The 22,781-nt window shown below is 49.3% G+C and overlaps 1 protein-coding gene across 1 annotated transcript in view; it reads right to left on the reverse strand.

Moving 5' to 3' along the window:
- EXTL3 (exostosin like glycosyltransferase 3) overlaps positions 1 to 15,005 on the reverse strand; it is a 162,661-nt gene extending 147,656 nt beyond the window's left edge. The window contains exon 1 of the mRNA XM_030489627.1: positions 14,922 to 15,005. The gene's annotated coding sequence lies outside the window, so the exon portion shown is untranslated. The remainder of the gene's footprint in view (positions 1 to 14,921) is intronic.
- Positions 15,006 to 22,781: the final 7,776 nt, after the last annotated feature.

Genomic DNA, 22,781 nt, shown 5'->3' on the forward strand with positions numbered 1-22,781 from the left:
GGATACAGTTGTTCAAAATACCACCAGCCCTCCAATTACTTTTAACTGCATAAAAAAAATAATTAAAAAAACAAAGGTGAAGAATATTCATACAAGAGCTGATCATATCTCAGCTTTGTTGCTGGAAGATACCAACACCCAGAACGCACCTTTGCTGGAGCATGAATGAGCAACTGTGAAGTTACATTTGTCATCTCACAGCCCCAAGCTCTTATCATCTGTCCCTCAAACCTCAGGGACATGGACCCCTGGGGACTAACATTGCTCATGTTCAGTCACAGTCCAGAAGATTTTTGTCTTTCACTGTGTTAGAAGTTTGGTAAGAGGCAGCTTGGCTGAATGGGAGTGTTTTGAAGACATGGGAAGCAGGGGAATGAGGACTATTAATTTGCATCATTTTCTGTCAGCACATACAAACAAACACTTCTATAATTGGGGGAACCTTAAAACTCCCACACTTGAGCATTAGTGAACAGTTTGGGACACAACCTGATTTTTCCGTCCCATTTTCTTTGCCTTCAGAAGGCACAAATGGGAGCAAAAACTTCTCCAACTTGGCTGTGCAGAACTTTCACACAGATCTCTGTACAGCATCAGCTGGATTGAAAGATGTTGTGTCATGCGTGAAATATTCCAGCGCTTTATTGTGCAAGCTCCTAATTATTAATGTCTCGGCTCCACATTTCTGCAGCGAGATTTATGATGTAGCTTAGGGTGGTGGATTTGAACTAGTTTTCTCTCAGATCTACAGATGGGGAACGACAGAAATGTTTTTTATCCGCTCAACTTCTGTAGTCTCCGGTGCAGAAAAAAAATGAGGAACAAACAAGCCCCTCAAAAGAGGAACCTGGGTGAAAATTGCCCTTCTCTGCCTCTACCACTACCACAGTAGCGTAAGTGTCTTAAACAACTCCACGCTGTCCCTTGGGAACACCACAGCCAAAGCTTTGCAAAATTTCACTGCTGTATCTGTTTTTAGGGGATATAAAGCACATGATTGCAAGTCTCATTCCCTCCCACCGAGGCCTCCCAGACCGGGTCCAGAAGCACGACTGCAGCAGGAACAGGACACAGATGGTCCCCTGGGGTCAGGAGAAAAGAGGCAGCTGATGCAAAAGCCAGTGGCCGTGCATAACCCTTCCAGAGGGAGCCAGAAGCTGCCCCATTGAACAATAGAAGGAAATGCTGTCACTGAGCTGACTGTGGTCTCTGCCTTCAAAACCAGCAGTTGGGGATGGAAAAGTCTTGCAAAGGAGAAACAGAAAACTTCTGGGGATAAAGGGTTTCACTTCTGCATATGATTTTCACAGCAAACCGAAACGGTAAAATTTTAAGTCTGAAAATGAAGCTGATTTTGGAGGTAAACACATGGTTGGAAAGTCAAATGAAGCTAATTCCCGTTCCTCCCCCAGAGCACGGTACATTGGAAAAACCTGGAGAGTAAGCAACCAGTACCCAGACTAGTGGCACACGCTGCTCTTACTGGTCTGACAGGGGTTAATACAAATGGCTTGTGCTCCAAAACACAATCATATTTATATATTCATATATACGCGTGTGTGCATATAGACATGCTGAATCACTTCTTCTGCAAATCTAAAAGAAAAACCCATCTTTTGGCCCCAGGATGTAGGATCTTAAAAGAATAATCTACATGTGCTACTGCAAAAGTTGCAATAAAATAAGCACTACTGATGCCAGTGAGTTATAGGTGCTCACTACAGGCGGGATAATGGGATTTCACTGTGTTCTGTTTCCTCAGAGGTAACTGCACTTTTATCAGGAGATACAGGATATGAGGCTCTGACACTTCTCTGCTCTGATTCATACACTGGAATAAAGCAGACATTTGATGGCATCTGCATTGCTGACTCAATCATGTATCTTCAGTGCAGATCTTGTTGGTGCCAGGAAAAAGGATTTGGAGGGGAAAGTGCTCTTCTCGCCTGCATGCAGCTGGCAGCGCGGCCACAGCTTTGCTGTTGTGCCTCAAGGCCTCACCAGTAGAAATAGGTAAATAAATAAAATAAATGCATTCCTTCCTCCATCCCACATCCACCAAGGCAAGAGTTTCAGCTGGTTTTCCCCACCCACACCTGACAAAGCAAATTAAACAAAAAAAAAAGAAAATCCAACTGTTCTGCTTTTGGGATATATTTGAAATTAAAAGAAAGTAAACCTTGCCCTGTTTTCTCCCTGTGCTTTACACTCAGCCAGTCTCAGAAAAAGGTGGAAGACAAACATTTTCTTGTAGAGGCTCAGTCTACCTCCAAGTGGTTGTTTCTAGTCCGGATTTATTCGGGTTTTTTTTAAAGTTTGAGCTCTGGCACATCTAATTTTCTTCCTTAGGGGAAACAAACAAGAAGTGCAGCAGTCCAGCAAGTAATGAAAGAGGTTCTCCTCCAACTCTAAAATATAGAGTTGGGACTATGGAGGTGACACAGAAGATAAATTAATACTTTACAGGATGCTAATCACATGTGGGAGCAGTGCTTTCCAGCGGGCAGGCAGTTTTTTCCTCATCTCATGCTCTGGCAGCCCTTGGCGAATGTTCACAGCCCCATATGCCAGACCCAGCATGGGATGGCCACTCGTGTTCTCTTCCTGCCATGCCTTCACCACCCACCCACAGCTGCGATGGATGTAGCTCCTCAGCCTCTTGCCCGCTGCGGTCACAGAGCCAGAGGGGCCGTGACACTTTCTACACTTAGAAGTGGGCCATTTAGCAAGAATACAAATCTGCAGCTGCATGTGTGTGTCTTCATCCCCATGGCATGATCCAGGTTAGGTTATCTCATGTTGGACAAAGACAATACTGAAGAGGACTGGCTATACCTCATATCCCTATTTTGTTCATCAAGAGTGCAAACAGGACCACAGGGTGGGTCAGACTGAATGTCTTCTTTGCTGTCCTGTTTCTGGTGGAGACACTGTACAAAAGCAAGAGCTTGCCCCTTTGTACATCCTCCCAACCTGGCCTGCTTGAGCCCATGCAGCTGACATACATAATGTCCATGCTGGATCTGGAGACCTTTGGGGTGAGCCAGGAGGAGGCAACCCCACCAGCTGGTGAGGCAGCCCAGGCCATGCCAAGTGCCAGCTCCCGCTCGACCACCTGGACTGCAGCAGCAGCCCCACCAAAATCAAGACCTGAAGGAGCCAGAGGATTTACAGCAAACAAGAACAGACCTGGGGTTTATGGCCTCAATGCCCAGTGCCAGGGCTAGGCCTCCTTTCCAGGGAAGTCGTGTCTCATCAGGCACAAGCCTTGACTGAACGCTCTCCCAGGCTGAGGCATGCCGAAAGGTTCTTCCTGGTGCAGCTTGGCTGGTGACTAATAACACATCCCTGTAATCACCTCTTCCCTCCATCTCCCCATTTCTGCCAGCACCCACGCATCTTGCACAAATCCCGTTGGATTTCCTTCCCTCTGAGACGCCACCGCTCTACCAAACGTCATCAAAATTGAATCAAAGAATCATCAGAGATGGACAACAAACAGCATCTCATTAAGCCTTCGGGGTTTTGGGAACCACCTCCAACTATAGCCACCACTGACATCTCCGGGTGTGCACATACCTTCAGGTGTACCAAGCAGCAAACCCTGCCCATGCCTGCTAATGATGCCCATTGCATTCACTTTCCCAGCTCAACAGTTGCTGAATTTTCCCCATTCCAGTTTGTCTCTACTGTTTTATTAATCAAATACAGAAATTCAGCTTTTCTAGGGGGGTGGCACTATACAGTCATTAAATAAAATATAAACACCTCATCTATACTTAACCTCAGGTTTGATCTTCACTGTTTTCACTCCCCTTTTTCAAGGTGATTTGCAATTTCTTTGGTTGCTTTTTGGGAAGGTAGAATGTAGGGGAGGGCTGACTTACTGTTTAATCTCATTTTTGATCTATTATTAAAACGCCTGCTTTCTTTTCTTTTTTCCTGTTTTTATCCTTTCTCTAGGAAGCCAGAAGCCCCAGCAGAAATTACAGCCAGAAAGAAAGGCGAACTGTGGAATGAAAGCTGGGAGAGAAAGAATTGCTTGGGCTTTGTTTTTTCAGAGTTTTCTCATTTTTCAGCTATAAGGAATCTCTATGGTACCAGTTAAGTAAAAGAAAATGTGCTGAAAATGATGGAAATGCAAAGCATTGTCCCCAGTCCCACTGCTGACACACGTGGCCAAACCCTCTGATTGAGGCTGGCACGTGTCCCCATGGGATCCCTCCACAGACTTGCTTTTCAAATACAGACACACCGACATTTCCTCACCCTTTTACCAACGTTAGTAATTCTCCAGCAAATCCCCAGGCTCAGGGAACAGTGTTTATGTGCCGTGAAGCCACGCACTCTGCTTTGCAAACTGATGCCACAGCCAAGACTTGGTGAAGGCCCAGGACAGGACCGTGGAGCACGAGGCCAGTGGCACTTAAGGCATGCAGGAACATCTTTACTTTTTCTTTAAACCATTTTTATACAACATCTTCCAAAGGTTTGACAGTACTGTAACAAAACATGATTCCTGCAAGGAGTTCATGCAAAACCATAGCACACAGCTGGGTAGAGAGCACTGTGAAGGCGTGTTCTGGAGAATGATTTGTTGTTTTTCAGATTGATTTTTCAACCCCAACATTATGGATTTTTTATGATCTGCTTGTGAAGGATTTAATAACTGTATATTCAACTTTTTCAAATCAGGATGTAAGACAATATGTCACAGTAATACTTCTGTGCTGGGTTGTATATGTACTTGGACATCAGTTCTCAACCAGTATTCCTCTTTTGGGCCTAAGGTCAAAGGTTGTTTCCAGACTAAAACTATGCTTCCATTTTCAGGATATACCATATAGTCCTTCCCTCCAGACACAGTGATGGAACTATGCGCGACCCGTGCTACTGCATGGGTCTTGCCCTTTAACAATGTTAAAGGTGTTAGTGTAGGGGAGAGCATTCGATTATTGAGAATTTGTTGGGCTTCACTTAAATGGTCTCCCCACTTAGCATAACTACCATTCCCCAGACGCTTTAATTGGGCCTTTAATAGGCCGTTTATTCGTTCCACTAACCCCGCTCCCTGGGGATGATGTGGCAAATGCCATGTCCAACTAATATTTCGTTCATTAGCCCATTGGGCTACCTGTGCGTTTTTGAAATGTGTTCCATTATCAGACCATATCTCTGTTGGAGTTCCGTAATATAATTCAATAGTTTCTAAACATCTGATAGTGGCATGGCTGTTTGCATATCGAGTTGGAATTACCACTATAACACCAGAATAGGTATCTACGGCTGCACACGCATAGCGTTGTCTCCTATGCTCTGGTAAAGGACCAATAAAATCGATTTGCCATACCTCACCTCCCTTGGTCCCTCTTTTCAGCTTTCCCATTGGGGTCTGAAAGACTTTTGCATTTTTTAGGAGTTGACAAACTGAACAATTTCCAATCACCTGTTCAAGTGCTGTTTGGGATAATACGATCCCACGAGCAAGCGCCCATGCCCGTGTTGCCTCTCGTCCTGCATGACCAGCCTTTTCATGGACCCATCGACTAAGACCCAATTGTTCCTCCTTATTCAGGGCGGCCGATCTGATTTTTGTCTGTCTACTTCTTCATTCCATTTAGCAGTTTCTGTATTTTTCATTGTATGTGCATCTACATGATGGACCTGAATCATTCGGGTACGCAATGCGTCCCATATTTTTTGCCAAAATTCCTTTCCCCATACTTCCTTTGTTCCAATTTTAAAATCATCTTGCTGCTGCTTACCTAGCCAGTTCACCAGTCCCTGTGCTACTGCCCATGAATCTGTGAACAGATAGCATGCTTGACCTTCCAGCGTAGCATCAATGGCTTGCCATGCAGCTACTAGTTCTGCTAATTGGCTGCTACCTTGAGTGCCCTCTAACACTAGTCGTGTGTTAGTTACAGGAGTGAAAGCCACCGCGTGCCACCTTTTGGTACCATTACTACTTCCATCTGTAAACCAAGCATTTTTCTTTTGTTCTTCCATGAGCTCTTTATACGGAGACCCCCGTCTCCCTACTTGATAATTTATCTGTTCTCGATTAAACTGTCAAGGAGCCCCTGTCACTCCATCACTTATAGCTTCATATAAAAACTGCACTCCTTTTGGTCCTGGTTTGGCTTGTTCCTGTATGTACCACCTCATCTTTTGTATAGTAGCCTCTTGTGCATGTCCCACCTTATGGGTGGTTGGATCACTAAGGACCCAGGTCATGATTGGAGTTTCTGTTCGTAAGATGACTTCATGTCCCACTGTTTTCGCTTCTGAATCGGCCAATGCCCAATAAACAGCTAGTAATTGTTGTTCAAAAGCCGTACAGCGAGTGGCTGCTCCCGTGAATTGATGTGACCAGAATCCCAGAGGGCAGTGTCTTCCCTCTTGCAACTGCCAGAGGCTCCATAGAGCTGTTCCCTGATTAACTGAAACATGTAATTCTACCAGCCCAGGGAGAATAGGGTGTAATTCCATATATTCGCCTATTAGGGCCTTAACTGCTTCAAATGCCTTATTTTGTTCTGGTCCTCACTCCCAGTTTGCCTTTTTCCAGGCAATTCTATGCAGAGGTTTTAGTAAAATAGCCAAATTACGTAGTTGATTACGCCAAAAACCCACTGCTCCCAAAAATTGCTGTATCTGTCTTTTTGTATTTGGGGTTGGCCATTCTTGAAGGGTTTTTCGTGCCTTTTCAGGCATCTGTTGGATACCATTAGACTACACAATTCCTAAATAGGTCACAGTGGTAGCTGGGCCTTATATCTTTTTCAGGTTCACTGCCCACCCAACATCTCGCAACTTAGCTATAAGTTGTGTCAACGTGTTAGCTACTGAGGCATGTGCGGGTCCCTGTATGAGGATGTCATCAATATATTGTACCACCTGGACCTGCGGATCTATTGAAATCTGTTTCAAGGTATGAGCCAATGCCTGATGACAATATGTAGGGCTGTGCTTGTAGCCTTGTGGTAACCGTGTAAATGTATATTGTGTTCCCTGCCAAGTAAATGCAAATTGCTCCTGCGTTTCCGGTGGGATCGGGACTGTGAAAAAAGCATCTGCCCCATCGATTACTGCATACCAGTGCCCACTCTGTTGTTGGATTTGTTGTATCAATGAAGCAACATTGGGCACAGCTGCAGTGATTGGAGGAGTTTATTTACTCCTCTATAGTCTATTGTCATACACCAGCTACCGTCTGGTTTCTTTACAGGCCATACTGGCTGTTAAAAGCAGAATGTGTGTGTCGTACAACACCTGCTGCCAGTAGGTCATCAATGGTCTGTTGTATCTCCTTATCTCACCTGGGAATTTTGTACTGTTTGAGGTTTATGATCTGAGTGGCAACCGGTATAAGTGCTTCTTCAGGGATATACCCTACTGTGACAGTATGAACTTGTATCCATCGGGGGAGCCAAATGACCACAACTCATTCCCTAATACTAGGCTGTTACCTTTCAACAGGTCAATCCCAATTATATATTCACCTGTTGCTGCAATCATTACATTATATTCTTTGGGTAACCAGTCTCCAATTCGCAATTTTAGTGTGGTTTGTACACTTTGCACAGGAGCATCTCCTAATCCCCATACAGTTGTTTTCATTCCCTTATGTTTAGTCAGGTTTCCGTGTAAAATAGTGACCTCTGCCCCAGTGTGCACCAACGCCCGTACCCATTGTACATTGTTATCTGTCCACCAGATACAACATGTGACAAAGGGGCACGGATCATGTCAAATTACACGGACTTGGGACTCTGAGGCTTGGCCGCACCTCTATTCTGCCTTGGGGTGAAACTGCGCAACAACTTTATCTACCTCTTGCCATGGATATATCATCTTATCCAAGCCAGGGGGTGATCCTCCATTTCCTTCTTCCATAGAGCTTAATGCGGTCACACTACGAACCTTCCCCCCCTTTTCCTTTGCCATTCTCCTCAACACACTGGTGGGTTGCCCACTGATATCTCTCTTGGGAACCTCCTCTTGTAACAATTGATGGAAAAGGCGGGTATGCTCTCCTGGATCCCCCTTTTCCTCCTGCCTAGTCTTGGGTACCTCATTTCTTGACAGGCCGGGAGGTTTGTCTAGGCCTGGTAGTTCCCCCAACTGTCCCATCTTCCCAATCATGTCACTTATGGCCATGCCCTGTGCCGTCATTACCACTGGGATCATATAGGGTTTCCAGGCTGCTGGGCAGCCTTCTAGCAACAAATTACGCACTGATGCTGTAAAAGGTTCTGCTAAGTATCTGCCAGGATCCCCTTGCTGAACAGCCATTTTCACCCCTTCCCATTTCAGGAGGGTTTTTGCTTGAGCTAATGTTACCCACTGGTTAGAAACAGGGGGCCATGCACCATCAGAAGTGTATCACTGATTTAATCCACAAGCTATGACTGTGCTTAGGGGAACATTGGTGCCTGCTGGCAATGCTCTTAAGGCTTGTTGAACATACGGATCGTTAGAGATTCCACTGAATTTTGTAGCGTCGATGCTATCTAGCATGACACTATCAGTCCCTTCTTCCATTAATCGTACTAACCACTGTTGTGGTCTCTCTCCTGGTCACTGACTATATCTTGCTAACAAGTTTCTGACATCCTCTGGTGAAAAATCTTCCATGGTATCTGCTCTTGCCCATCTCCCTGATACAGGGTCCATCGCCCCCCTTCGCTTTACTACAGGGGCAGCTCGAAGTGATTCAATACCCTGCTCTTCCGATTCCCCCATGCTCTCGCCTGAATCCGAAGAGCTCCAGATATTACCATCCCAGTTTTCAGGGTCCCAATCAGGCTGAGTAATTACTGCTCTAACCCGTAGACCCGGATCTGTTTTTTCCTTAGGATGCCTCCATCAGTGCCGGGCAGCTTGTACTGCATACGATGCTGCCAATGTCTCTAATTTTTCCTGCCACCCTGCTCCAGTCTGAGTGGCAGCTACTAGTGCCTGCTGTTGTACAATTCCTCTGGCTTTTTCAGCCTGCACTTCTTTTTCTAATTGTCCTATCTTTTCTGCTAACACTTGATTATGTCCCCAAATGATCTTAAAGGCACTGAGAAGGCTGCCCCCCATTCGCCCAGCATCTTGTAACCTCTCTCTACTTTTTGTATTAGGTCCCTCTATGAACTGTCCCCAATACTTCAATAGTTCCAGTGGACCTTGCTCCATCCATGGCTCAGGACGTACCAATGTGCAGGTTTCCCACCTATCCCATAATGTGTTCCACAGCTTGGCCCCCCATTCGGGCCGTTCTACTGGAGGTGCTGCAGAAGCAGCCCCAGCGACCTTTTTCTTAAACATAATGTTAATTCCCCTGCTAAACAATAGTAGCAATCACGTGAACGGGTCTTATCTCTAATGGTGGCGCGATCCAGTAGTTGTGCACTCCACTACACGGCCCCACACGCACCTGTCAGGTAGTTGTGCACCCCACTACCTGACGTGCCCTGACCCTCTGTTCCAATTTCCTCAGTTCCGGAATCTCCTCCTTGTCACCAATTTATGTTCTGGGGAATCGAAGGATTCCAGTGAGGAGATAGTGGAACCAACAAGAACGTGTCTCTCCCTTACTTTATTACAACGATTAAAGTAGGGAAGAAAAAATGGTTAAAGGGTGTTCGGGTTACTTATTAGGTTATACGCTTACCGACCCCATCAAGGACCCGATGATCAAGAGACCAGCTCTGAGATACATCCTAGCAGGAGAGGTGGCAGGTACTACCTTGGCGGGTGTCCCCACAGAGGCAACGTGGATCTCGGTGGTAGTGAGATCTGCCTCCACAGATAACCTAATAAGTAACCTGAACACCCTTTAACCATTTTTTCTTTCCTACTTTAATCGTCGTAATAAAGTAAGGGAGAGACGTGTTCTTGTTGGTTCCACTATTTCCTCACCGGAATCCTTCGATTCCCCGGAACAAGGCGGAGCAGCAGTTAGCGCCCGCCGCCTTTGCTTCAGGATGCTTTTTAATAGCGTTCTGATTATTTCATTACTTTATCCTCCCACGTTGCTGAATAACAGTGTTTATGTCTGCCCTGCAACCCAGTACGTGACCTCCCCTGCCCCAGCTCATGGGGACAGATTTGATTTTAAGCTAGCAAAGCCAGCCCAAGAAACGAAGAGATTCCCAGGTGGTTTCTTTGCACTCTGCAGTCACTTTACCAGAGGCAGTGCTGGCAGATGGCTTACGTTGATCCAGGGGAGCCTCACTGAAGGAATTCCCACCATAAGGCAGGAGTAGAAGTCCAATGCTATCTGTAGCATGCTCTGAAGGTGGATCAGTTTGTTCCTAAGGCCGTGCTGGAGGTGAGTCAAGGTTCACAGGGGCCCTGAACAAAGTGCACCTATCTTGTGCTTTTTCATCACCCCTTTTGCCTCATTTCAGCCCCTGTACATCGCTGGAAGTGATTCCTCCTCCTGCTGTGTTTGCAGAAATAAGGAGCTTCTCCTCATTTGGCACCAGGACATGCTTCCACCTCCCAGCCAGATCAGGCCAAAAGTAAGCACTGCTTTGCTGCCAGCTCCCGCTGAGAGCTGGATGTGCACCTCGCTGCACCAGCCGTTTGGCTGTGAGCAAATGATCCCCGTGTGAAACTGAGATTCCCAAACGGGGGTTCCCGCTTCCCAAGTGAGCCCCTCTGCTCCGATGTCTGGGCTGCCCCAGGCTCTGATGGCTCCAACCTCCAGCCAAGGTTCACACGGAGATCACCCCTCGGCAGCCCCAGGGAAGGGCAAATGCTCACTAGCATTTCCTATTAATTGAATTAATTAATTTGAGGATTTCCTATTAATTTCTTATCATAAACATTGCTAAATTAACTAACAGAAGAAAGCCAGCCACCCTCCCCCCATCAGAACACAACCCAGTGAGAGTCCCACACAGCAGTGCTATTTTTTGGAGGTAAATAACAGGTTTTTAAGTGCCTTTATTTTTAAAGAATGGCCCATGCAAGCAGTCAAAGATTTTGCAGCAGAACTGGGCAGGTTCAGACCCATTTAGAGGAAAAAGCATCCCCAGGCCATGTTCCATGGCAAACCCTCTGTTTTTCCCAAGGGAATGTGGGAAGAGGAAGGAAACGGCACACAGCCCAGAGAGCAGCTGGGCAAGATGCCATCATCTCCTTCTGCCCCAGCCATAACTGGACATCCTAGAACCTCCTCTCTGGGAAAAGCCAGGGGATGTTTGGGAAAGAAATGGCACATCCTGAAAGAGCCATCCCTGGGTGGGAGCAGTCAGCAGCTGCATTCACCCCATGCGACAGCCACCAGTGCCCACCTCTTCTCTACCATTTCAGAGGCCACCGTGACCCTGTTCTAGTCCTCCTACAAGGCATCACACATCATAAAACCTTCTGTTTGATATGAGATAGAGGTGATGGATTTTGTTCCTAGCGAAGGGCAGTGAAGCTGGCGAAGGTTCTGGGGCACAAGTCCTTTGAGGAGCAGCTGTGGGAACTGAGGTCATTCAGCCTCAGGGGAGACCTTATCACTCTTTACAGCTACCTGAAAGGAGGATGTGGCAAGGTGGAGGCTGGTCACTTCTGCCACATAACAACTGATAGAGCCAGAGGAAACAACTTTAAGTTGTGGAAGGGGAGATTTAGGTCAGATGTTAGGAAAAATTTCTTCACTGAAAGGGTTATCAAGCACTGGAAGAAGCTGCCCAGGGAAGTGGTGGAGTCACCATCCCTGGAGGTATTTAAAAGACATGCAGATCCTAAGGGTCTTTTCCAACCTAAACAATTCCATGATTCTATGATTTCCAGCCAGCTGCTCCCAGGACCCACCAGGGAATGACTATAGATATAATAAAGCCAAAGACTGACATGGGACTGGAAACCCTTTTCTCCATCCCAAGAGAGACCAGAGAAAGAGAAAAAATGAAGGAAGCAACCATGAACCTTTGATTCCAAATCACGCAACAACCACAAAATTCTCTTTGGGATCCCCAGTGATCAAATCTCAGCTGCCACAAAAATTGATGTTGGTGACATGGGAGCAGAGGTTCCCTCACTTTCATTATTTTTTGCTAGATATGATTAATTCAAGTTTCCGGGCAGGACTAAAGTTGGAAAAAGCCTGTTCCCAGTAATGTAGGTCTGCTAAAATAAACAGAGATGGATGTCACTGTGATATGAGGGGTATATGTGCCACTTCTTTCCTCTGTCTCCAGCCTAAATCATAGAATCATAGAATGGCTCAGGTTGGAAAGGACCTTAAGACCATCCAGTTCCACCCCCCTGCCACGAGCAACTAGACCACCTTCCACTAGACCAGGTTGCTCCAAGCCCCGTCCAACCTGGCCTTGAACACTTACAGTTCCTTAAATGTATTCCATCATCTGATAAGAAAGCAATGAAACATAGCTGCCAATGTCTAAAGTACAGGGAAAATGCTGTTGTATTGGGACAGGGGGAAGATTTTTTACGCACTGTGCAGGTTCCCATCCAGCAGTCATAATATTTACAGAGTGTTTTGGGTTTTTTACCACATGTGCACTGACATTTCTGTATAAAGCAATGCATGGGAAGCAAAATTGGAGGTGACATGAGGGAATGGAGAAACCCAGGTAGATTCCTCCCCAGCAGGACCCTTTGTACTCTCAGAGAGTTCTGATTTCCCAGCATCTGGGGCTGGTATAGGTGATGTTTTCTTTTCTCTTGATATGTTTTTGACTTCTTTATACCAGTTTTCATGCTTTGAGGGGAGGGAGGCTGGGAATGTAATCAACCCTGTCGAAAAGTTTGACATTTTGTAGCAGATAAAGCCAAATGCAGACAGTTGCTTTGATTTCATTTCTTTTTGCTGAATCTTAGGGGAGGCAAGAAAGGATTTAGATAAGGCAGAAGTTCTTCCCTGTGAGGGTGCTGAGGCGCTGGCACAGGGTGCCCAGAGAAGCTGTGGCTGCCCCATCCCTGGCAGTGTTCAAGGCCAGGTGGAACGGGGCTTGGAGCAACCTGCTCTAGTGAAAGGTGTCCCTGCCCGTGGCAGGGGGCTGGAACTGGATGAGCTTTAAGGTCCCTTCCAACCCAAACCATCCTGTGATTCTATGATAACATTTTCAACCCTGTATAAATGCTATGAAGCCCCCTCACTCCTCAGTTCCCGCACTCACTGGGATGCAGGTGGGCTCCAGCTCCTTGACCCAGCCAGGCCTGCAACAGTGGGCATGGGCAGAGAAATACCTCAGCACTTTGGTCGTCTTAACACCCCTTCCAGGGACAAAAATAACACTGGCTTCCCTCCTGTACAGCATCCTCTACCTCCTGAGCTAAGCAGCACGAGCCAAGAAGCTGGCACGCATCCCTCGGCAGAGCACACAGCTCCGGCTGACGCACGGCCGCTGTCAGGCCAGCCATGCTCACACTTCCCACATCTGCAGCATCTCCCACCTTGGTCCTGAGCTGCTTTGTGGGGATGGGGCTGGAGGAAAAACCCTGCAAAACCCTCCCCACAGCAACCGAGAAGAGAAGCACCCAAAGGAAAAGCACGCCAAAGCAGAGGACAGAGCAGCCTCCATAGGGAGCGAGCTTTGCAGAAAGGAGCAGAAGTTTTTTTTGCTCAGCCACTGAGACATATTTGGAGAAGGTTGGATGTGGAAACATTTGTGGCCGTAGGGAGCCCAGACTGCCCAGAGCAGAGCGGAAGACAAAGAAACCCAATCCCAGCATGATGAAATACAAGTTTATTTGCTTTAGCCCATGTCCAACTTCTCTCTCTGGCACAGAAAAATTTCTTTAATGCTGCTCTGGCTGAGGGCTTTTGTGCAAAACTGAGGTTTTTCACCAACCAACTGACCCAGACCACAATTTGAGGGTGCTGGTGAGTCCCAAGCACCCTCAGATCCACCACATGAAGAGGGAACCGGTCAAGGAAGTGATACTGGGGCATCCTGACTTCTCCAAGCCCTTCTGCTCTCCCCGTGCTCTCCTGGTGCACATCCTGGGATGAGGAGTTAAAGCAGCCACAACCGACCGATGGAGAGGTACCACTAAACCAGCAGTGATGGTCATGCTGGGGCTCTCGGGATCCCTCTCTAAGGAAAAGCCAAAGCCATTCCTCTGCTTTCAAGGGCCACTCACCTCCTCTCTGGCCATCCCAGGCTCTCCCTCCCAGCTGGGAGTTCTCCTTGTGGCTCAAAAGCCCTTTCAAAGCAGCCAGTTTTCCTTGCATTCCCCGTAGCCCAAATTCTCAAACTAGAAAGCAACTTTCACCAGGTGCAGCGAGTCCTTGCCTGCTATTTAAACAGCTGCTTCCACATTAAGCCTATTTTATGTGGCATCATCCCAGAAACAAGCCAGAGCCGCGGGCAGAAGTTTCACCCAACTTTAAGGGGCTGGGTGACACCCGCCCCCCCCAAGAATGCAGCCACCAGCCCAGCCAGGGCTCACCCCACTGCCCATGCTGCCTCCCCGCCAGCACCCGAAATCCCCTGCCCTGGCATGGGGAGGGAAAAAGGCGGGTGGGAGGGTGATGGGTCTCCTATCAGCCGGGAGCCATCCCGGGATGGGATGAGGCTGCTCCCTGACACAGCCCGGCGCCGCCTCCTGGGCTGGGGGAAGGGATTATAAAGTAAAATAAAAGAAAATTAATCAATTGAAATAATAATTAAAAAAAAAGAGTAAAATAATCAGAAAAAATAAAATAAATATTAAAATAAAATGAAAGGAAAAATAAGAAAAAATAAGATAAAATAAAATAGAACGAATATTAAAATAAATTGAAGTGAAATGAAATCTGAAAATAAAAAATAGAATTAAATCAATAAAATAAAATACCAAAACAAACCAACAGTAAATTAAAATAAAATAATAAAAATAAATTAAATCAAATACAATCAAATTAAATGAAGTAACCCCCCGAAGCGCCCGCGCTCGCCCTGAGGGCTGGGGGCAGCGCTTACCTGCCGGCGGGGTTGCGCGGTGCTGCGCGGTGCTGCGCACTGCCCTGCGGCCGCAGCCCGCCGTGCGGAGCGGAGCGGCGCGGCGCGGAGCGGAGTCCCCGGCCCGACTCGCTGCATTGTGGGAAGCGGCGCCCAAAACTGGGGTCGCGGTGCCCTCTGGTGGCAGGTCCGCGGTCCTGGGGCTTCAAGGGCTCGTGTGTATGTGTATGTATATGTATGTACGTTAATCCATATGCACCCCCAAAAATTCCCCCTCTGGGTCAGCCCCCTCACGGGCTCCAACCCTCCGATGAGGAATTTGGGGGACAGGCAGCCAAAAGTGGGGTGCGGGGAACAACGGGGGCTCATGAGAAGCTGCTGCTTCTCTCTGCCATGCTAATACGGCCCCTCAAATCTCTGTCCAGTCCCAGACAGCCCCCAAATCACTGCCTAGTCCCATGTAGCCCCCCAAATCTCTGCCATGCCAATGTAGCACCCTAAATCTCTGCCTGTTCCCAGGCAGCCCCCAAATGTCTGCCTGGTTCCACACAGCTCCCCAGATTTCTGCCCAGTCCCAGGCAGCCCCTAAAAAGCCCCCCCAAAAGGCACCTTAAATCACCACTACGAAATACGTGCTCTGGGATGCACTGGTTTGGAGAGGAAGGGGCAGAGGCTGAGGCACACTGGATTTTGGGGTGCAGCTCATGGCTGAGGGTGTGAAATTTGGAGGATTCCCCTTGTTGTGGGAGATGACATGTTAGACACATGTATAGATTAAGGCATAGCTCTATAAACATAATGATAGCTATGCTGCATGCACCCATGGGTGCAGCAGGGCGGATGTGGGGCCAGGGTGGCTCAGGGGTCCCCAAGTCACAGCCCTGACTCTTCCTGCCCTGCTTTTCCCCCTCTCTCCTCTGCCTGGGCAGCTCTGATGGGTAATTAACACAGCTCTGGTGGGTAATTAACGAAGCTCTGTAGAAGGATGGCCTCAATATTAAGGATGCTTTGTATCTTGCAGGAGATGTCCCCTGCCTGTGTCACCACTGGAGGAGCTTTGCTCTGCTGAGCCCATCGGAGGGATCCTACTCAAAGGCCAACCAATAATTCAGTAAAAACTGAAGAAGGAGGATCACAAAAGGGCAATGGCCATGGCAGAGTGAGACCCTACACCCAGCCAGGGTGGGATTGCCCCAAAAATGGGGTTAAATCCCAAATGCCACTCCAGAAGGGAGCCAGCAGGAGACGCCACATGCTTTGATCCACATTTCCAATTTGCAGCAGGCTCCTCTAATGTAATTCTTGGGGTTTTCTTTGAGAGCAGAAGCAACAGCAGGTCATGGACAAGATCTGAACAAGATCCACCAGTGAAGATGGAGGAGAATTACTGAAGGAATCAGTGGAAAACCAGTGGCACAGCAAGCAGGCACGCGCACAGCCTGAGCTCCAGCTTTGTCTCTCTCCTTTACCAAGGCAAGAGCGGCCAAGTGACTGTGGGCATCTGTGCAGGTAGGGCCGGGCTTCCTGATGCCGCCCTGTATCTGCTCCAGGTGGGAGGTTACAGTTCACATCCCACCGGTAGCTCACTCTGACTCAAAAAGCCTCCTTTTTAACCCAGTTCCCCATCTTGTCGGCTCTGCTCGCATGACGTCACCCCACACACTCCTGTTGTTTCCCAGAGCAGGGTGGTGACCCTGGGGAGATCAGTGTCCATTTGGCCAAATTCTAGGGGGAAGCTGCAGAAATTTCTCAAATCCAAGGGAATCCCAGGTTTTTGTGCTATAACACGGGGCGTTTGCCAAGTCTCGCGTCCAGAGCAGCAACGGCTGTTTCATACAGCTGCATAAAGCGAAACATTGGGGATGTCCCCTGGGGCAGACCAAGGACTTCTTTACAGGAAATCTGGCCTGTAACCAATATTCCTGGCACCATTTACTCCAGCCTCTGGTGGCAGCTTGGACACGGATAATCCACTGTCTTCAAAGGGGCTGGTTGCTGCGAATGTTCCTCCTGGCTTCGGAGAACCCATATCTGGACAGACCCATGATGGACTGGGCAGAGTGAAGCCACCGAGCCCACCGAGAAGCAGCTCCTCTCCATCACCCACCACTGGGGCGGTTCCTGGGGTGCCCAGAGGGGGTGAGTTTAATCTTTTCCATTTGATTTTAATCGGCTCATCAGCGATGGGCATTGACAGCACGGCCGGCTAAGAGGCTTACATCTATTATTCCCAAAGGATTAGCTGTTTTGATCCGAGCGAAGGGAGGTGGCTGCGTCTCAAGCCTCACTGGGGCGTGCATCGTGCCAGCGATCATCCACGAAACCATCTCCTCCCCATTATTTGGCAGCATGCGAATGCTGCTCTCTGTTTATTTGCACAGCACAAATAGCCTTGCGTCCAACAATTCCTCCACCAGCCTTAGGTGGACACGGTGATCCCATATGGACCCTGTAGGATAGGGGTGCCCTCCCAACAGCCTTGATGGGACTATACGGAGTGTGTGGCCATGCTCATGTGTGCCCTGCTGTGTGTGTGCACTCAGAGGGTGCTGAAATATCAAAACCTAACCCTAAAAATGCTCAGGGACAGAGGGGTCCTGTCCTGAAAGCTTCTTGTCCCCATTTGACACCCTGAAACAGTCTCTGGGATATGGGAACGTGGAGGGAGGTGGGTTGGGATGGGTCAGGGTGGGTCGTGTTTCTCCAGCCTTCAGGGTGTCCCTACAAACCAGAGGCATTTTTGGCATCTGCAGGATCCTGACTGCCACGGGATCAGGTGATTCCCATGGGGACGCAGCCGTCATCCTTACCCCGCTGCTGCCGTGCCCATGGCCATGTCTCACACCCCCAGCGCCACAACCCTACCGTGTCGGCGGACCCTGTCCTTCCTTTCACCCGGCTGTGGTCCAGCCAGGGCCACTTGGGCCCCTGGTGCCACATGTCACCGCAGCCAGCAGCCCAGGGCTTGCACGGGGTGGCACTATTGCACTAAAAAATCCCAGCTGGCCTCTGGGGATGCTGTTTTGGGAGATGATTCCCCACAGCCCCAAAGGTTCCCCCTGGGCTCCCCAAACCCGGTGGGTGCTCAGCCTTGCTGGGATGAGACCTCACATTTCCCCGGGGGGTTTTCCTCTTCCAGGGCGATGGAGGGGTTTCTGTCCCGGGGTTGCAGTGGAAAAGCCGCGGTGGGTCCTGCCCGGCTGCTCCGAGCAGCAGCGACCCCATGGGCTGATGTGGCCAGGACTCTGCGCGGGATGAACGCTGCGGCTTCTCATGTAGCGTCCTCCCGTGACCTGCCTGGTTGGGTCCTACAAAGCCACTTCCAGCACTGCACAGCTTTGCCATCCCAGGCTCATTGTCTTCACTCCAAGCAGGCAAGAGCTCAAGCTCTCTCAGGGTCCCACTCTCCTTGCCATGAGCAGGAGCATCCCTGTGTCCTTGTGAGCATCCCTCCATCCCCATGAGCATCCATTCATTCCCATAAACATCTTCCTCCTTGGGAACATCCATCCTTCCCTATGAGCATCCCTCCACTGCCATAAGCATCAAGTCCTCCCCGCATGTACCACTCCATCCCCACAAGCACCCTCCCTCCCTGCGGGCATCTCTCCATCCTGAAGAGCATCCCTCCTTCCTCATAAGCATCCCTCCATCCCCACAAGCACCAACTCCTTCCCATAAACATCCACCCTCAAGAGCATCCATCCCTCCCTCCCTGTGAGCATCCTTCCATCCCACAATCATCCGTTCTTCCCAAGAAGTATTCCTCCATTCCCATGAGGATCCCTCCATACCTCTAAGGATCCCTCCATCCCCCAGAGTATCTATCCCCCTTCCTGAACATCCTTCCTCATGAGCATCCATCTCTCACTCCCTGTGAGTATCCCTCCATCCCCACATGGCAAAGCACACTCCCTGCACCCAGGTTGCTCCAAGAGCTTCTTCATGAGGCTCCCAATTCCCCACCAGCCCAGGAGGCAGGAAGGGCCTTTAAAGATGGTTTGTCCTTGGGGAAACAGGGCACGGAAGGGGATGAATATTTCCCAGTGAGCTCTGCTTACAGTGTGAGCAGAGGAGAACAGGAACAGAGGCTTGCCTGAGCTGGGGCCTGGATTGAGCCCAGCCTCAGCCCCAGCATCAGGCACTCAAGCCTGTGGGATGCTGCAGCTCTTTCCCAGCTCCTGTACCAGCCCTGATCCAACTAATCTGATCCTGATCCAACCCCAGAAGGGCTGGGGTGGGGGCAGCATTGGGAGTTTGATTTACTGCTGCTCAAGGAGGGGATGAAGATGGCACCGTGTCAGCCCCGGTGCTGCTGGGGCCGCAGGGCTCCTCTCTCCAAAGCGTTAAGCAAAACCAGGGAAGTTTCAGCCCTGCCAATCACGGCTTTTCCAGCAGCAGCTGCTCTGGAGGGAAGAAAATCCCTCCGTGCAGCTGGAGGGAGAAACATCCCTGCAGACAGGTCGAGGGGCCACTCACACCCAGCGCCGGGGGGTCAGGGTTTTGGGGTGACCCTGCACCTGTTAACGGCAGCAGCGCTCGGCACCTCCTCGTTGTGCCGCCGGTGATTTATCGCAGCTCCGGAGGCGAGGCCGTCACTCCAATTAGCGCTGGGGCCCTTCACCCCGCTCGCGGCCTAACGAGGTTTGGCAGGGTTCAGGGATTTTGCTCACAGCTCAAGGCACCCAAAGGCCAGCGTTAACCCTTCATCTGCCAAGCTGTGTGCTAGCAGCGCTGTGGGCTGTTTCATAGGGCTGCTGCCAAGTTCAGGTCCCAAGTTTAGGTCGACCTTTGCTGCACCAGCAGGTGCTTCAGAATTGCATTTAGGGAGAAACTTACCAAGAACAAAAAAAGATTTGCAATATAAAGAGGGCTTCTTGGTTTTGATGGGGTCCAAACCCTTGGTTAATCCCAGGTTTTATTGTTCTTACGCTGTGCGTCAGTGCCACCGTCCCTAGACACTTGGCAGCACCTCATCCTTGGGGCTCGGGTACTGCCATGAAGCCCCGACCCCCCCATGCAAGGGAGAACCGGTGCAAAGAGCTAGTTCCCCCTCAGAAATTAAAGATGAGGAGCAAGGTTTGCTTCTGTCTAATCCTGCTTTCCGCAGCCAAGCCGATGTTTCGTGTCTTCTGGCAGGGGCCAAGCCTTATCTGATGGCAGCATTTCCATGGAGGAGCTCATGAGCTTTGAAGCTCATGAGAGCTCAGCAGAGGTATGTCAGGGCTCGTCGCTTCTTACAGATGCCAGGTGGGATTTGTAGCTGGGTTATGTTGTAATGCAGGGCCTAAGGGATTTTTGTCAGTATGTTCTCCCAAAAGCAGCTCTGGGCCAACAGGCATGAGAAGCAGCAGAGGATGCATCTGTGCCAAACAAGATGGAGTTAGAAAGAAAAGGGATGTTTTGTAGATCCCAAGACCAAATAGTAAGAAGTAAAGTCTATGTCTGAAGCTCCGAAAGCCAAAAATGCATCCGGATCCACTTGGTTTTGGCACCAGACAGGAGCCCCACATCTCCCTCATCCTTCTGTGGCTTGTGCAGATCGACGTGAAATAAACCAACACATCAGCTGCTCTTCCCACCAGCACCCATAGCCCCTGCCGCAGAAGTTGGCAGCTGAGGAGGGTGAAACCATCCTCGTTTTCTGATTAAACCAACATATCCCCAAAGGTTGAGAGAAACCAGCCCCCAAACCCTAAAACATCAGAGGTCAGGGAGAAGGGTGATCGGGTAAAAAAAATAAGACATCAGCCCAAACCTGGGAGCTGAAAATGCAGAATCAAAGCACCCAAATGTGGCCTCTGCCTCGTGCAGGACAGACTTGGTGGCTTAGTTCTGAGGACATGAGTCGCTGTGAGCTGCTGGCTTCAGTCTCTGCACAGTTATGGTGCTTGTTGGATACATGGATATATTTGCATCTATGTGTGTGTGCCATGGTTATTTTTACACCGTATTGATGACAGTTTATATTTTTAGACTCTATTTTGTATGACACATTACCTTCCATTATAGTGTTATTGTATTAAGATATTAAAAGTATTCTATTACAGCAGCTTGGGAAGAGGCTGGCCAACATTTGCCATCAGCCTGGACAAGAGAAGGCTCCAGGGAGACCTCATAACAGTCTTCCAATACCTGAAGGAGGCTGACAAGAAAGCTGGAGAGGGGCTTTTGAGAAGGGCCTGTAGGAACAGGACAAGGGGGAATGGCTTTAACCTGACAGAGGGGAGACTGAGATGAGATCTTAGGAAGAAGTTGTTCCCTGCGAGGGTGCTGAGGCCCTGGCACAGGGTGCCCAGAGAAGCTGTGGCTGCCCCATCCCTGGCAGTGTTCAAGGCCAGGTTGGACGGGGCTTGGAGCAACCTGCTCTAGTGGAAGGTGTCCCTGCCCGTGGCAGGGGGTTGGAACTGCGTGAGCTTTAAGGTCCCTTCCAACCCAAACCATTCTGTGATTCTATGATTCAGCACCTCAGATCCATCCTTCTTCAGCTTCCCCACCATTTCAGGTATCACAATACCTCCAATTTGCCAAGCATCTGCTCAGCCCTCCCCTGCCCGGCCACCCAGGGAATCGCTAAAGCCAGCCGCGAGGCAGAGGCAGTTAAGCTTTGAAATGAACCAGAGCTGTGGGGGGAGTTGCAGAGGGGATGTGGTACGTGGGGGCTCGGTGGAAGGTGGGATTTAATAAAACACAAAAGCAAAGAGATGGGTGAGGAGAAAGCAGCTTTCCCTGTGCTGAGCTGAAGCCTTCAGAGATGCCCTGTGGGAGAGAGGGGGAACAGGAGATGGCGGTGGGGTGGTGGGATGTGGGTGCTGGGAACAGGCACTGAAACCGAAGCTGGAATATCAATCAAACATGCCGGGAGTATCATCATAAAAACCAGTCGGACCGGTAGCAAAGCACGTCTGAAACGTGGATCCCAGCACACGGTCCTGGTAAAGGGTCGGCAGCTTTGTCCGGCTGCGCAGGAGCAGCACGGAGCTGGCAAGAATGCCTGAAGAAAACAACGTTTTTAAAAGATCCTTCTCTTCCCACCTATTTTGAGTCAGTCTTTTGCTCTCAAGGGTTTCTTGCAGAGTTTAATTTCTTTAGGATTTGTGCATGGCCAGATGCTCTTCTCCACTCAAACTGGCAAAGAAATCACAGGGGCACCAGTTGGCAGAGCTGAGAGACAAAGCTGGACCCAAACTAGCAAACGGGGTGTTAGGTGCATCAGGAATACAATAGCAACTAAAATACCCTGTCTTCCTCACATGCAGGTCACTAAAACCATCTTTAATGTGCTTTCTGTGCATCCTGAGGGCTAAGCGTACTTCCATCACCTCCCCAAGCCCTGGTCCCCTGCATTAACCCCTTTGGAGCCTGCTCAAAGCAGGCTGATGGATGCCATGAGCCCCAATTCCTCATCCCGGAGGTTTTAGCTGCAGTGAGAATTCCCCCCCGGGCTGCCCCAAGTAGCCAGATAATTTCTTCAGCTGCTCGACTTCGGAGCCGGCACGTTCACAAAGCCACACAGCGGCCATTTAAACTCAGGAAACATGGAGGAGAAAGGATATTGTCCCACAGGTCCCTCTGGCAGGATAGGCAGCTGCCTTTATCATCCCCAACCAGCTCCGTAAGTGCACAGCGCTCGGCGGCCCTGCCTTGGTTTTTCCCTAGGAGGAATTTTCCATAGCCGACTGCCACTGCTCCAAGGGGCTCTTTGGGTGCTGCAGTTGGAGCATCCCTGGGGAGACAGATGCTTCCAGATGGAGTGGTTCTGCCGAGGATGCCATGCAGGGGCTGGTTTCACACCTCTCTGTGGCCTGGTAGGACCTGTGTCTTAGCCAGCAGCTCCTCACATTTTATCCCTGAACTGAGTTGTTTATCTTAACAAGACCC

Source organism: Strigops habroptila, chromosome 6 (genome assembly GCF_004027225.2).
Source record: "Strigops habroptila isolate Jane chromosome 6, bStrHab1.2.pri, whole genome shotgun sequence".
In the NCBI taxonomy this organism is placed as follows: domain Eukaryota; kingdom Metazoa; phylum Chordata; class Aves; order Psittaciformes; family Psittacidae; genus Strigops; species Strigops habroptila.